The sequence below is a fragment of the Ictidomys tridecemlineatus genome, chromosome 1 (assembly GCF_052094955.1).
Source record: "Ictidomys tridecemlineatus isolate mIctTri1 chromosome 1, mIctTri1.hap1, whole genome shotgun sequence".
In the NCBI taxonomy this organism is placed as follows: Eukaryota; Metazoa; Chordata; class Mammalia; order Rodentia; family Sciuridae; genus Ictidomys; species Ictidomys tridecemlineatus.
The window spans coordinates 40,741,142-40,756,498 of NC_135477.1; the positions used below are offsets into that span (position 1 = coordinate 40,741,142).

Consider the following 15,357-nt stretch of genomic DNA (forward strand, 5'->3'; position numbering starts at 1 on the left):
AAAAACAAACAAAAAATAATTAGTAGTGCCATGAAATGTCACAGATTTTGCTGAATTATTTTTAATTTTTTTTTTGTTGATAGCACATATCCTTCTATGTGGCTCTCTCCCTCTGCCTTTTTTTCTTTCTTTGCTCTTTTTCAAATACTTTATTGACAATAATTTGGAGTGTGATTTGAGTAATTTTTCAATATTACTATCAAGATCCATGAAATATTGCACAGAGTACAAGCTCTGCAATTTTATTTTTTGATTGATTTGTTTCATATTTATATTGTATTTCCAGATGCAATATTTGGGAACCAATTAGATGATTCACACAAACATAATATACCACTGGAAAAACTAAGCGGAGCTGGATGATTGAGTAGAAGCTAATTATGTAAGTATTCAGTACATCAGTGAATGCATCCATGTTATGCAGTCTCACTTCCTTACATATCTTCCCAACTTTAGAGATTTGGGTAATTAGAAGTTGGTGTATATCATCACAGGATTAGAATATAAATACTTTCTGTCTCACCTTTTCCACATAACATATGTCATGGAGTTTTTCCATATGAATACATACAGAGCAAGTAGGGGTCAGAGAGATAGAGTGGTGTGAGTTAATTTAAAATGGTTTGTAACCCTGCCAAGCAGAAACATCTCAGTTCCTTGTCCAACTTTTTTTTTTGTGTTGTAGTTTTTAAATTAAACCATATTTACTATGGAATTTAATTTTTAAAATAAATTATCTTGGAATTTATTATGCAAGATTCTTCTTCCTTGACTTTGTGATTATTAATTAAGAATAGGTGAACAATGAAATTTAGTGCCGTTTAAGTTGTGAGTCTTTCTGTTGTTAGGTTGCAGTTGCTAGGAACTGGAGTTTGGCCAGAATACTAGCTCAAGCCCCTGTTCTCCTAAAACAAGATTTTTATTTTTTCAAAACAAGACTGAAATATTTCTTATTCTGCTTGCAATATAGCTATTCAAAATCCATTACTGAGGAATGGGGTTTAAAAGTTAATGTTACATTTTGTACTCAAGAAAGACATATCTGTTTGCACACAGGGAGTTCTACACTGAACATTCACAGAAATTTAACAATTGTGTTTGGCAAAGTTACCTTGAGAATTTGGATATTTAAAAATCATTATTTCTTTTATTTATTTATTTATTTATTTATTTATTTATTTTTTAAAGAGAGAGTGAGAGAGGAGAGAGAGTGATAAAGAGAGAGAACTTTTTTAATATTTATTTTTTAGTTCTCGGCGGACACAATATCCTTGTTGGTATGTGGTGCTGAGGATCGAACCCGGGCTGCAACGCATGCCAGGCGAGCGCGCTACCGCTTGAGCCACATCCCCAGCCCCATCATTATTTCTTTTAATTTCTATTGTATTTGATCATTCAGTCATTATGTGTTGTCTACTCTACTTGCTGTAATTACATCAATAATTTGCAAATGCTAAAGTATACATACTATTATAGATAAAAAAGACTATTATAGTTTGAATATGAGGTATCCTTCCAAAAGTCCCTATGTTAACACAGCACTATTTAGAAGTGATAGGATTGGATTGTTAGAGCTTTGACATAATCAGTCCATCCTAATTTGAATGAATTAACTCAGTGACAGGATTAAAAACAGGTGGTGCATGGCTGGAGGAGATGGATCCTCGGGGGTGTGTCCTGAAAGGGATCATCCTCCCTGAAGCCCCTTCCCCTTCTTTGCCTCTTGACCACCATGAGGTAAGCAACTCCCCTCCGCCACACTTTTCTGCCATGATATTCTTTCTGTCTTATCCAGGGCCCACAGCAATGGAGTCAGCCAGCCATGGACTGAACCTCTGAAACTGTGAGCCAAAATAAACTTTTCCTCCTCTAAGCAGTTCTTGTCAGGTATTTTAGTCACAGTGACAAGAAGCTGACTAACACAAAGATATTATGAAATAATAACACTAAAAGAGATTTATATTTCATATCAAATCTGTCCTGCCACCTACCACAAATGAAAAAGAAAACCCAGCCCATAATCAGATTGGAAAAGCTCTTAGATGTCAATACGGAGCCCCAGAGATGTGTGCAGTGGGATAGATTTCAATATCAGAATGTCTTAAGTAGTTACTACTACGTTCCTCAAATCCATCATTTCTGAAAAAAAAAAAAAAAAAAAACAGTCCTATGTTGCTCCAGGTGCTATGGAATCTAAACAAAATGCTCACCTGGAAGGTGGCAGCTACAAATGTAATTTTGAAGCCTCTGTTTTGTGCTAAAGTTGTGGAAGCTTTGCCTTTTACTTCATAGTACATGTGTATGCCTTACTACAAAAACATCATATTGTTTAGGCTCTTAAACAAGTGTTTATTCAGCACAGCTCTCTGTAGGTAGTATATTAGTGGGTGCTGCAGGTTATGTTTGCTGCTGGATATGCTTACACACCTGCAGTGTAAGCTGTGAGTAAATCTAGGACAGCCATGGCTAGGTGGTTTGGAATAAACTAGTTGTCCTGTGCGCTTGCTAGAACTAACTGCTGTCTTACTGGGAAACTCTTTCATGGGAAAGAGAAGACACATGAGAGCAAGCCTAATTGCGAAGATTGTTCAAGCCTCTGGCTATCTCACATTTATTCATACTCCACTGGCCAAAAGAAGTCAGGTGGTTGGGCTCAGCATCATACTCTGAAGATGCTATAGAATCGTCAATTCAGAGTCATAGAAATATTAAATGAAGAATTAGAACAATTACTCTACTGCACTGCCGTAACCTCATATTTTCAGTAAAGACTGAGTACTATAAAATTATGGATTAACCCATTCGTTAGGAAAGATTTATTTATTTGTTCTAATATATGCCCCAAATATATAGAGAATTCATACCTGGATAAAAAGTACCATTATTTTTATGCTAATATAACACCTTTGTCTAAAAGTACAAAAATACTTTTTATACTCATGATCTTTAAACTGCTTAATGAAATCAGAAGTCAGATGCTTATAGTCATTTTAGGATGAGGGAACCGGGTCTCTAAATGGCTTGAATAGCCAAAATAATAATAATAACAACAACAACAATAACAACAACTATTAAACCGAAGCAAGAACTGCTATTTTTTTTAATAACCAACCAACCTAGATCTCTCTGCACTGAAATTTATGAACTCTTTGGACAATATCTCTTTGCTTAGTTCTCACAGCCTTAGCACCACAAAGAGATTAAAGAATCTTACTCCTTGACTGCAGCTTATCCCTCCTAAGCCAGGTGAAGTTATCATGATTTATCAGAAAGAACTGTACACTGCAGGAGGCACTGATGTCTGAGACCTGAAACCCAGGAGCTGAGCATGTCCTTGAGCAAGCCACTCAAACTCCTGGGCCTTATCTTCATAATCTGTAAACTGTGCATGTAAAAACTTGTCTCTTGGAATTATTGCATATTTAAATAAGACAATGCAGACAAAAATGTTCATCACAACACTGGTTTGGATGGAACTGACTTATCTTTTCTGACTCCCAAGCAGTAACCCTTCATAAGCCAATTAGTTCAAAATGATAATCCATATTATTGAATGAAGAAAAGTTACTGATTTTAAACTTTCCTTTAGAGGCAAATGTTTAAATATATTGATGGATACATGGATGAATAGATGGAGAGAGAGAGTTGGGCTATATCAGTGTCTCTTTTTTTCTTCATTTTCATTTTTAAATAATTCCATAACTTCAGCAAGTTTTAAAAATAGAAAAAAAATTCTATATTTACCTTTAAACACTTGAGAACGTGTTGATATGATGCCTCACCCCCCCCCCCGCCTTTAATGTTTTAATGCAGTGTTCCTACAAAATTAAGACATGAAGGTTGGGAATGTAGCTCAGTAGTAGAGCACTTGCCTGGCATGTGTGAGGGCCTGGGATCCAGCAAAACACACACATACACACACACACACACACACACACACACACACACACACACACACACATTGGACATGAATATTGATATATTACTGTTGTTTAAACCTTAGACCTCATTTAAGTTTTACTGTTTTTCCCAATAATAAACTTTATAGTAAAAAATCTAAATCTAGATCATGTAACACATTTACTTGTCAGATCCTCTTAGTATTCCTCAATCTGGAAGAGTATCTTGGGCTTTCTTTGGCTTTTATAGCCCTGACACTTTCTAAAACTGCCCACTCTTTACATAGCAGTTTGTCTGTGAATTTGGGTTTACCTAATGTGTCCTCAAGAGTTTATTCCATTTTGGCATCTTTGGCAAGATTGTCACAGAAGTGCCGATTTTCTCGTTTTTAGTCTCCCAAGAATTGCATGATTTTTATTTGTTCCAGTGCTGATGATGTTCACTTTGAGCCCTTGATTAAGGTCATACCTGCCAAGATTTCTTTCTGAAAAGTTAGTCACTTCCTACTCCTGTGATTAATAAATATTTTATGGGGAACTACTTTGCAATGATATGAATATGTGATTCCTCACCCATGTTGATGTGTTCTCTTATGAATTCATGTCAGGCTGAACTGAAGATTTTTATTTTTTTATTCACTGGGTAAAAATCTCAGGTGAGTGGAAGCTCAATGAAATTGGCTATTTTTTGTGTATGCCTCTATCATTCTTTGAGCATTTCCTTTCCTTTTGGTGAAAGGAAGAAAATGGTCTAATCCAATATCACATTTTCCCTGCCCAGTCTAATGATCATCTATTTTCCCCCAAAGCCTAATTCCTTTTAGTGGGAATGGATTTAGCAACCAAAGGTTGGCAATTTATAACTTGAGGTTTTCTTTTTGCTATTGGGGTATTACTAGGACCTCTCAAGTAAACAGAGTTAGGCAACATATATGTATGAATATATATATATATATATATATATATATTTCACACCTACATACATATACATATTTATATCAATTTATTTCTACTCACATTCATAACCATTTTAATTTTATTATTTATATCTATTATTTATGTCTACATCTATTTATATCTATAGATAGATAGATTTAAGAAGGTAGTAGCTAGATATTAGTTTTTAGGGCTACCATAGCAAAATAAGACAAGATGTTTTAAATAACAGAAATTTATTTGCTCACAGTCCTGAAGGCTGGAAGTATAAGATTAAAGTCTGATCAGCATTAATTTCTCCTGAGATATTCTCATTGTCTTATAAATGTTTCTCTGGAGGGGTGCACCTTGGCTTCTCTCCTAAGCACACCATCACAGATTATGATCCCACCTATTGACTTTATTTATCCACCATTACCTTTTTAAAGGCTCTTTGTCCAAATATGCTTTCTCCAAACATTCCCAGGTACTGGGATTAGAACTTCAGTATAACTCACATAGCAATCAATCAAATTTGAGTTTACATTGATATATCCAAATTCAAGACCAGACCACAATGCATATTCCTTTTTCCTCCCCACATTTTATAAGTGTATTCTCCAATAGTAAGAAATATGACTCTAGTACTCAATATATTTACATATTAGGTGAATTCTCCTTAGTATAACATCAATCTCCCATCTCATGTTGCTAGCAATTTACCACCCCCACCTCCTTGCCCTTCTCTGGGTAAATGCCTCCTTCCTCATCCTTCAGCAGTCCAAGCTGTATACTGTCTACCCACTAAGAAAGACAGACAGACAGACACACACACACGAGCATATTTTTTTGACTCCAGCCAATATCTTTGGACTCAATTATTATTTTATTTTATTTTTGTGGTGCTGGGGATTGAACCCAGGGCCTCATGCATGCAAGGCAAGCACTCTACCAACTAAGCTATATTCCCAGTCCCTGGACTAAAGTATTTTCAAAAGCAAAAGAAAGAAAAAGAAAAAGGAAGAGAGGAAGAGGGAGGGAGGAAAGAAAGAAAACAGGGAGAAAGGAAAGTGTGGAAGTAGCCAGGCAAGAACAACGTCATTCTCAAAGCAGATTAGGACCATTTAATTCTCTGCATTTCTCATATCAACATGGGTAATCCAATGGAAATTACTAACTAGAAAAGATAATTGGTTAAAGGTTAGCATGGATATGGAAAATAAGCAGAAAACAGTAGCCAGTATCTCTCTTAATTTCAAAATAAGAAAAATGGATTTGTCTTCTTAAATTCAAACTGTGAAATAACAGCAAAATTTGTAAGAACAGATGTTTCCAAAGTCATTGTACAGAGGCAGATTGACTGACCGAGTCAAAAGTTGTTAATTATATTCACATCAAAAGTAAGAATGGCATTCAGAATGTGGAGCTGGTTAATAATGGATCTTAGCTGGAAAATCATAATTACAGAAGCATCTGTTTGCAGACACCATCCAAGGACTGTTCTCAAACACATGCTTGTCCTGACTTAACATATTGAAGTTCCTGACCCAGAGGATAGGGGAAAAGATTAGTCTAGATATCATTAGTGATGCCATAAACAAAAATAAGTGACAGAATCAACCATTGGCATTATAATATTCCTAAAGTACTGTTCTAATTATAAGGGGTTTTCCTATAGAATTCTCTATAGCATCATTAAAGATATAGTGTTATTTTAAATGGTCTTTAAGCAAGAAGAGGCAAAGTTAAAGCTGGTGCTTTGAGAATTGTACAAAACCTTTTTGTGCAGACCATAAGAACAATCTTCATCACTGTAAGTGTTGCTTACCTGTGGCCAGAATGTCATCTTTTGTCAGGCATTGTGCCATCACTGAATTCTGTGAACTAATGCTCTAAATGGATAAATGGATGGGCCTGTTGGCTGCACCACTGTTGCTGTTTCAATTGCAAATATTTTTGTTGTAAATTAATTATTCACCAATCTCTTTACTGATGCAACAGAGCACACCCAATTTAAGAGATGATACCTTCTCAGGGTACTAGCTTAAAGTTAGAGACCTGAGCAATAAAGACCAGGTACTGGTATGCCCATCAAGATGAAATCCACCTCTGAGGATACAGGGGAAACCCTTAGGCTATTATCCTCCAAACCTCACTGTTTGGAGATCTCTTTTCCCACCTGCGGGAAACTAGGGTCCTCCACCAGCTTGATGGATCTAAATGACAGCAAAGCAACTTCAGAACTTGGTTTGCCCTCAAAAGAACATTTCACTGATTTTGTTATCTCCAGATATTTCTGTTCTCAGAATCTTCTGTAGAAATCAGTTATATTTTTTTTCCTCTTCTGATAAAAAATGTTCAAAGAAAAATTCCACAGTCTGCCAGTCATGTCAGATCTTAAAATGCTTCCTAAACTGTCTCTAAGTTCAGAGGGCTTGCTTCATCTTGACAACTGTATTTTTTGGTCAGTGTCTTCATTCATTTCTCATAATACATAATTCTTTAATATATCTAATAATTTAGTAAATTATAGCTCAAACACTGTCCTGGTGAGCTTGATGTCATCCCCTGGCCAATTAGTCAACAAAGCTGGATGATGAACCCCTCTATAAATTACATAATCTCAGGGTCTCCAAATTACAGACCCTCTGCAATTCAACCTGTGAAATAACAGCAAAACGTGTAAGAACAGATGTTTCCAAAGTCATTGTACAGAGGCATATTGACATATATCTGGGCAGGGAATGAAGCACAAGTCTGAAATCTCTGAGATCATGTAGATCAGGAAAAATTTAACTATCTGAAAAATAGCTAAGTGCAAAGAAATAAAATCACCACACACTTCTAGTAGCAAGTCACAGACATCATCTATTGCTCATCCTCCAGAAAACTATGTTCTTAAAGTATGAAAAAAAAGGAAACATATGCTGTTGGGTGAGTAGATAAATTCTGACTTCTAACTCAATATCAGTGAAATGTTTATTTCTCATAAGAACGAAGGCTCCAGTCTGAGCCAGGCTTGTCTAATGGAAAACAATTTCATTCCTGTTTTTCTTTTGTGTTTTTTTCCCCTGTCCCCTGGCTAGTTCCAGTGAGCCATGTCCCCACTTCAATTTCTCATACTCCTACTACTTATATCAGAGGGTGTTTTGTATCCTGAGGTAGTCAACAAGTCATTTTGTTTGTCTTCTCAAATCCATCAAATCCTGGGTAGATCTAGACTTTGTGAAAATAGTGTTACAAAATCTTTCTGCGTAATATGTCTATTTCATGAGGAACACAGAGGGGCAGATCAATTATTAGATTGTGATTGATTGCTTAGCAAAATAAGCTCATGGGATACCAGGGGTTAGACAATATTGAGTGGTTTAAAGAAATTAAGCACAGGATCAACACATACAAAGGCGGCATTCAAAACACATATTTTCTAGGACAATCTAAGTTCCAAATGCCATGAATGCTATCTCTTTTAAGTGAGTACAAAAATGACATAATGTCAGTACAAAACAACAGATCACTATTTAAAATAATAATATTTTGAATTCTTTTACATTATATTTGAATTAAGAGTGGTGAAGCTCATTATGTACAGTAAAACATTCAGGTACCTTATATAAAGCAACATATTAATCTTCATAACTCATTTTAATAATGGGCTAAGGACTTCAATATGCTTTGTCTTCAAAGAGGACATACAGATGACCAGGCACATATAAAAAATACTTGGCATATAATTATCAGAAAAGTACATATCTGTTAGGTGATTATTAAAAAAAAAAAGTTGGGTAACAGGGCTGCACAATTATAATCTCAGCTACTTGGGAGGCTGAGGCAGGAGGATTGCAAGTTTGAGACCAGTCTCAGCAATTTAGCAAGATTCTGTTTCACAGTACAATTATATTTCAAAGATTGGAGAAGTAGCTCAGTAGTAGAGTGTTTATGTAACACTCAAAAGGTCCTGGTTTAATATCCAGGACCAAAATAATAATTAAGTAAATAATAAATGAAAGGCAAATTAACTATTTTGGTAAGGATTTGGAAAATTTGGAATTCTTATGCATTTTTGATGGTAATTAAAAATGATGCAATCCCTATGCAAAAACTGCAGAGGGCCCTCAAAACAAACAAAAGAGCAAACAAAACCCCACTTGCTATGATCTAGCAATATCACTACTGAGTATTTATCCAAAACAACTGAAGGCAGGGATCTCAAAGAGATATTATCACTATGTTCACCACAGAACTATTCACAATACTCAAGAGGTGAAAACAAACTAAATGTCCATTCATAAAGAAAATGTGGTATAAACACATTCAGCCTTGTGAAAAAATATTGCAATATGCCACAACACAGATGAAACTTGAGAACATTATGTTAAATGAAATGAATTAATTAACCACAGAAAGACAATACTTCATGATTCCAGTTATACAAAGTATCTAAAATAGTCAAATTAATAGAATCCCAAAGTGGAATGGTGATTTCCAAATTTAAAATCTTTTTGAATTATTGGTGGGAATGCAAAACGGTTTAGTCACTATAAAAGCAGGCAAGGGGGAAAGGGCATAACATTCGAACTGATTATTTGTTACTAATAATACTTACAATAAAAATGAAAATTACTTTAGGAGAACAATCATTTGAGAAGAGTTTTGCTTTAGGGTTGTGCCAATTTGTCACCTTTGGGCATAGCCTCATAAAATAACCAGTGATTTTTTGAAATGTCAACGTTTACTTAGCAGATTTAAATTTTCTGGCTTTTGTATGGTAAGTGATATTACTGCATTTCTCATGAAGAATAGTAAATATGGATCACCATAATGTGCAAGTTACCAAATTTTTTATCATCTTTCTTACCAACTGGAAAATTGTAAGGCATATACTTTGTTGATTTGGTTTATTGTGGCCAAAATGGTTTATAAAAACAAACAAACAAACAAGCTTTGCCAAACAATGAACTATTAAGACCCTACAATAAATGGTATAGCTACAGCAAAGATACTCATACTTCTGTATCCTTCAATTGGAGTACTCAGCTTCTATATCCCTCACATATTTTACAAATCCTAACTAATAATTCCCCGTATTTTACTCCAGCCTTGCTTCTATTTAAAGCCTAGTGTCTTCCTGTGCCACAGGTGAATTTAGCATGGTTCACAGAACTGGCTGGTATACCAGGTAGCCCACAGGAGCAATCTATCTGATGCAATTCTTCTCCCAAATACACCTGAAGCCAGAAGGAAACCAGAAGAAATTAGCTGTCCCTGGTTCTCATGTATGAAAGACTTTGATGTCAGGAAGCCCCCTGCTTGCTACTCTACAAAGATGGAGTGAGCTACATTGCATCTGGAAAGAAATATGAATGCACAGATTTACAATGTCTAGCTGTGCATTGATACGAGAATTTGATTCATTGCACATTCATCTCCTCCCTAGAGATATTGTTTACAGCTGAAAATCAAAGTGGTGGTCTATCAATACTTTTCCATATTACTTCAATATCATGATTATTAATGATACTCCATTAAAAGTAAACAAACAAACAAACAAACAAAAATAACAGAGGGGATTACAGGAAGAAGGTAAATGAGAACTTTCTTGGGTAGGGTAGCATGTGTGGTCCCCTAAAATAAGAAGGAAATATTTAGTCAAATACAATATGCACTGAGGAAGGGGACAGACTCTTCGGGCCTTTTTCTGGAATGGATAATATTTTCTTTTATGCTTCCTAGAAAAAAGCAATCTCCTTTTCTAAACTAAACAGCAATTGCATGGTTCAGAAATGCTGGAAAAATGAAAATGTATTTTTACTCAGCACTGGGTTTGAGGGCCACAAGCAATCAGGAAATCACTGAAAAATTCTAAATAGCATACTCATCTTGCCAAGACAACAAAGACAGACACTGGCTTTTAACTAGAAACTGCCCCTGAGAAGTCCAAAAGACCTCTTCAAAGGTCATCCTCCTAACAGGAAAACAAACCTTGTAAGTTAGAACCTAGAAATTTCCATAGACCAGAGAGAACATCATTACTATTCTTTAATGAATGCAGCTTCTGCTGGGATACTATGATGAGAGTCCTGTTTCTATTTGCAAATTTCCTGTTGTAATATACATGGTCAGAACCTTTACTCCATGTTTACCACCTAGACCTAGCAGAATATGATTTACTCCCCCCAAGTGTGGCAGACCTCCATAAATTTAGTTACCCTCCCTAAGTTCTTTCCTATCTAAGCTTAAACTTGCCTCTGCATATGATGTCTGAATATATACTCATTTTTTCAATAGCTGGTTATTAAAGGCTCATTTTTCCCAAGATTGTGAATCTCTTGTTCTTGATCTAGAGCTGTTTGCTCCCCAGGTGACATGTCGCAATATCCGGAGACATTTTTGTTGCCACAATAAGAGAGGAAATAGGACATGCTGGAGAGAGAACAGAGATATTGCAAAACATCCTATAATGCATGAAACAGATCTCCCCCTGCCATGAACACAGAAAAGAAATATCTAGTACAAAATGTCAGTAGCATTTAGATTGAGAAACCCTGTCATAAGAATGCATAAAATTGCTTTCAAAGGGAAAATAAAACCTATCGTTTATGAAAACAAAAGTGAGAGAAGAAAGAAGGGGAAGGGAGAAATAATTCACACATATAGTCCTAAGACCAAGTATTTAGTATTTCCTTGATCTGAACACTGCAATGTCCACACAGAAAAAATGGTTTACCTGGAAGGAAAAAGAACACTGACTCTCTCCAAGTCCCTAAAGCAGTTGGCAGAACTTGGAACTCCCTTTCTGCTAAAAATAAGTTTTCCCCTTTATACTTATGGGCATCAAATTATTTTCAAATTTGCTTCCATTTGACCCTTCTTATTTGTCAAACATAACTTACAAAGTAAAATGACAAAATAAAAAAAAATGTTAGAAAATTTTAATATGAAGCCAGGAGAATAAGTCAGCCTGGTTAAGGAACAGAACATGGCCACTATCTCAGAAACCCTTATTATCACAATCTCCTCCCAACCAAGGCCACTTTCCTTACACTTGGGATGCACACGATGTCTCTGTTCATTCTAGTTTATAATTAATGTATGACATTCAAAACAATCGAGTCTACTAATGCCTGTTTTTTTGGACTTTACATAAATGGAAATTACACTGGGAGTATTGTTTTCTATACTTCTTCATTCACTCCTGATTTGGTGGAATGATTCATTCATTTTACACCTGCACAGATTGCCTGCCATTCTCACTGGGGCATAGAATTCCTTTCAGTTTATTTATCCAGGATGTTGTTAGTAGACATTTTGGTGCCTCCAGTTTCTATTATAAATAATCTTGTTATGGGATGTTTCTAGTTATTCACTAATGACTTTTTTCTGGAATGTTTGTCTAGATTTGAGATTGCTGCTTCAAATGTGTTGCATATAACTTCCTGCACAATAGATGATGCTAAAGTTTCCCCAAATACTCAAAGTCAATTTACAGAACAATGCCTGGTAAAGGATCACTTATGCTTAAATGTCAGTTTTTCTTTTTTTCAGCAGCTAGATGTGGTATTTTATTGTTCACATCTTTTACCTCTATTTTCCTTATATATTTTTTGTCTATTCTCTCAAAATTTTGAAGGACTTGTGTTAAAATATTCTGCTGGAAATGGGGAGATGGTTTGTTTTTTTTTATCTTATCAGTTTTTGCTTTATACATTTTATGATTGCTGCCAGGAACATAAAAAATTCAAATGGGTGAGAATAAATTTCATGATTATAGCTTGGCTTTCTTTACTCTTTTATCAGCAGTAATGTTCTTTGTCTCACTGTTGGCTTTTATATTTATAGCTACACACCTTTGTATAGGGTGTTTATATTTCTTACACTTTCTTTATCTTTATGCTTTAGGTGTGTGTCACTTTAAAAACCACACATATGTCTTACATATAGAATCTCTGTGTGCTATTTGAAAATCTTTATCATTTGTAGAAGTTTTAATAACCTATATGTCATTTAAATGCATTTTTTCCTATCTTGTACTTTCAATTTTAATTTGTCTTAAATTCTGTTTATTCTGTCTTGTATCTACTTTTCTATATCTTTAAGCAATTGATATTTTTATCATTCAATTTTTAAAAATAATTTTCATTGTGTGCTTTAAGGTATATAACACGTTATTCATTTTTGTGACTCTGAATCTGCAGCTAACTTTCCTATTTTTATTCTTTTAGTGATTATAACAAATTATAACAAAGTACAAAATAAAGTAATCCTCCTATAAGAAAAGAGAAGGAAATCAAGCATTTAAAGCTATTCATGCCTCTCTGACTTACCTGTTAGATTGTATCTTCCTAATCAACTAAATCTATTTTACAGTTTTATCTTTCTCTGCAATTTTATTTCTCAGTAATTTCCCTGCCCTTTCTTCCTGACCTTCTCGTCAGCTATTTCTAATCTGATGTTTAATTCATCCATTTAGTTCTTAATCAGTTATTGTGTTCTTCATTTCTGCAAGTGGCAAGCTTTATTTTTCTAAGATTTTAAATGTATTCCACCACTTCTAACAGTTTTCTGTTTCTAGACTGTTTTAAACCTACCTTTTATTTCTGTAAAAATAGTAATCATGGCTGATTATGGTCTGTATCTGATAATCTCCTCATATGAAGTTCTTAGTAGTTCTGTTTCTTACTGTTCTTTTTTTCACTCACAGTACCTCATTTTCTGTGGGTTTTATTATACCTGAAAGCCTTGCATGCCTTGGTATGAGGTTCCTTATGCTAGGGGAAAAAAAAATCTACTGAAAAAATCCAGGGTTTAAGATAAGGATGGAACTTTACAAAGTATTTCTGTTTGACTTGATGTATCCAAGATCTTGCAAGTCTGATAAAACTTTTTAAAATAAAGCTTTTGAGCTTCTAATTGATGTCAACATAAGTTTGAAATGAGTGTGAAAGCCGTTTTCTTTTAGTTTATTCTAAAGGATTACCACTTATGATTCCCTCTTACCCTTTGGAGGATGTCCTGTTGAATTCTCCAATTTGCAAAGTGTCTTATTTTTGGACTTCTCATACTTTTTAGGTAGTTAGAACAAAAGATAATATTGGAGCTGGGTATAGTGGTGCTACTAGGGAGGCTGAGGCAGGAGGATTGCAAGTTTTAAGTCACCTAGATAACTTAGACCCTGTCTCAAAATAAAAAAAAAATAAAAAGGGCTGCTAGCAAAACTCAGAGGTGAAGAGACTCTGGTTTCAACCCTAGTTTCAATCCTGAGTATGGCCAAACAAGGAAAAAAAATCAAGTTTGACTTAATAAACAAATTATTTCATGCTAAAAGCATCATATTCATGTACTTTCTAGGTTCCCCCTTTTCTTAAGATTTTTTTAATGATAGTACCTTACTAATCTTTTTAAGTTTGTTAACCTTTTTAGGAATTTTCAATCCATCTTTTTTGTTGTTGATCCAAATAACCTAATCCACTTTTGATCTAAGTGAAATTTCTAAGTAAAAATTTCTTTGTCTTAATAAGAAAAGGTTGAGAGACATTGCTGTGTACTGGTTTATTCTAAAATTATTAGTAAGCATTTTTTATGTTAAAGACCTGTCATTGTGCATATAAAAGAAAAAGAGATAGAAGGAGAAAAAAAATCCCCAGTGAAGAAAACACTAACTATCAAAATTGTAGAAAATGCACAGTACCATGGCAGGGGCTCAAATAAATTACTCTAGAGGTTTATTAAGGAACAAATCACTCATAGAGTTATCTGAGAGAATTTCTTGAAAAAGAAACATTTATAAAACATATAGAATTCAAACTGTAATTTTTTATATTAAAAAGAATACTAGTTTTGAACAAAGACTTACATTTTAAGACTAGCTCATATATTATGACAGATATGAATTTAAATGTTATTGGAAATTTATGAATATCTCTGTAATGTAGAAATGATAATATCTATTTGTTAGAGAAGTTAAGATAGCAAATGAAATACTATGGTTAAATTTCTAAAGCAGTGCCTACACTCTTACTAGGTATTGAATAAATTATAGCTATTGGATTATTCCAGTGTGCATATGTATGAGTGTTATTCTAGATCATAGCAAATTATTTTGAGGGGAGGCTTAAAAGTAAGGTTTGAGGAAGAAAAATAATTAAGAAATGAACATTATTCAGCATCTAATATCTGTGTCATATAATAGTAGGTATTTTCATGTAAAATTACCTGATAGTTCAATTCATTACATATTTTTGATCATTTGTACATATACTGCCTTTAAAACAGGCAAAAAAAATCATATTGATTTTTTTTGTTTTAATAATTCTTAAATTGCCAGTAGGTGGCTGGTTAATTGCTGTTAGAGGGAAACCACATGAGAGTTATTTTATATAGTGTCTTGAACAGAGATGCCTCTGATTTTAGTTTCTGTGCCAGAAGAGGATATCCATTAGACATGTCCATGGGAGATATTCAAGGGTAATGCTTATCATCTATTTCTTTATGTATTTTTTAATGTTGTAATGCAGAAAAAAAACTCTGAGGGAAAACAAGATCT

At 34.4% G+C, this 15,357-nt stretch overlaps 1 protein-coding gene across 5 annotated transcripts in view; it reads right to left on the reverse strand.

Annotated features, from left to right (window-relative positions):
- The window catches only part of Nrg3 (neuregulin 3), a 1,026,038-nt gene that overhangs the window by 418,754 nt on the left and 591,927 nt on the right, over nucleotides 1-15,357 (reverse strand). The window lies entirely within an intron of this gene.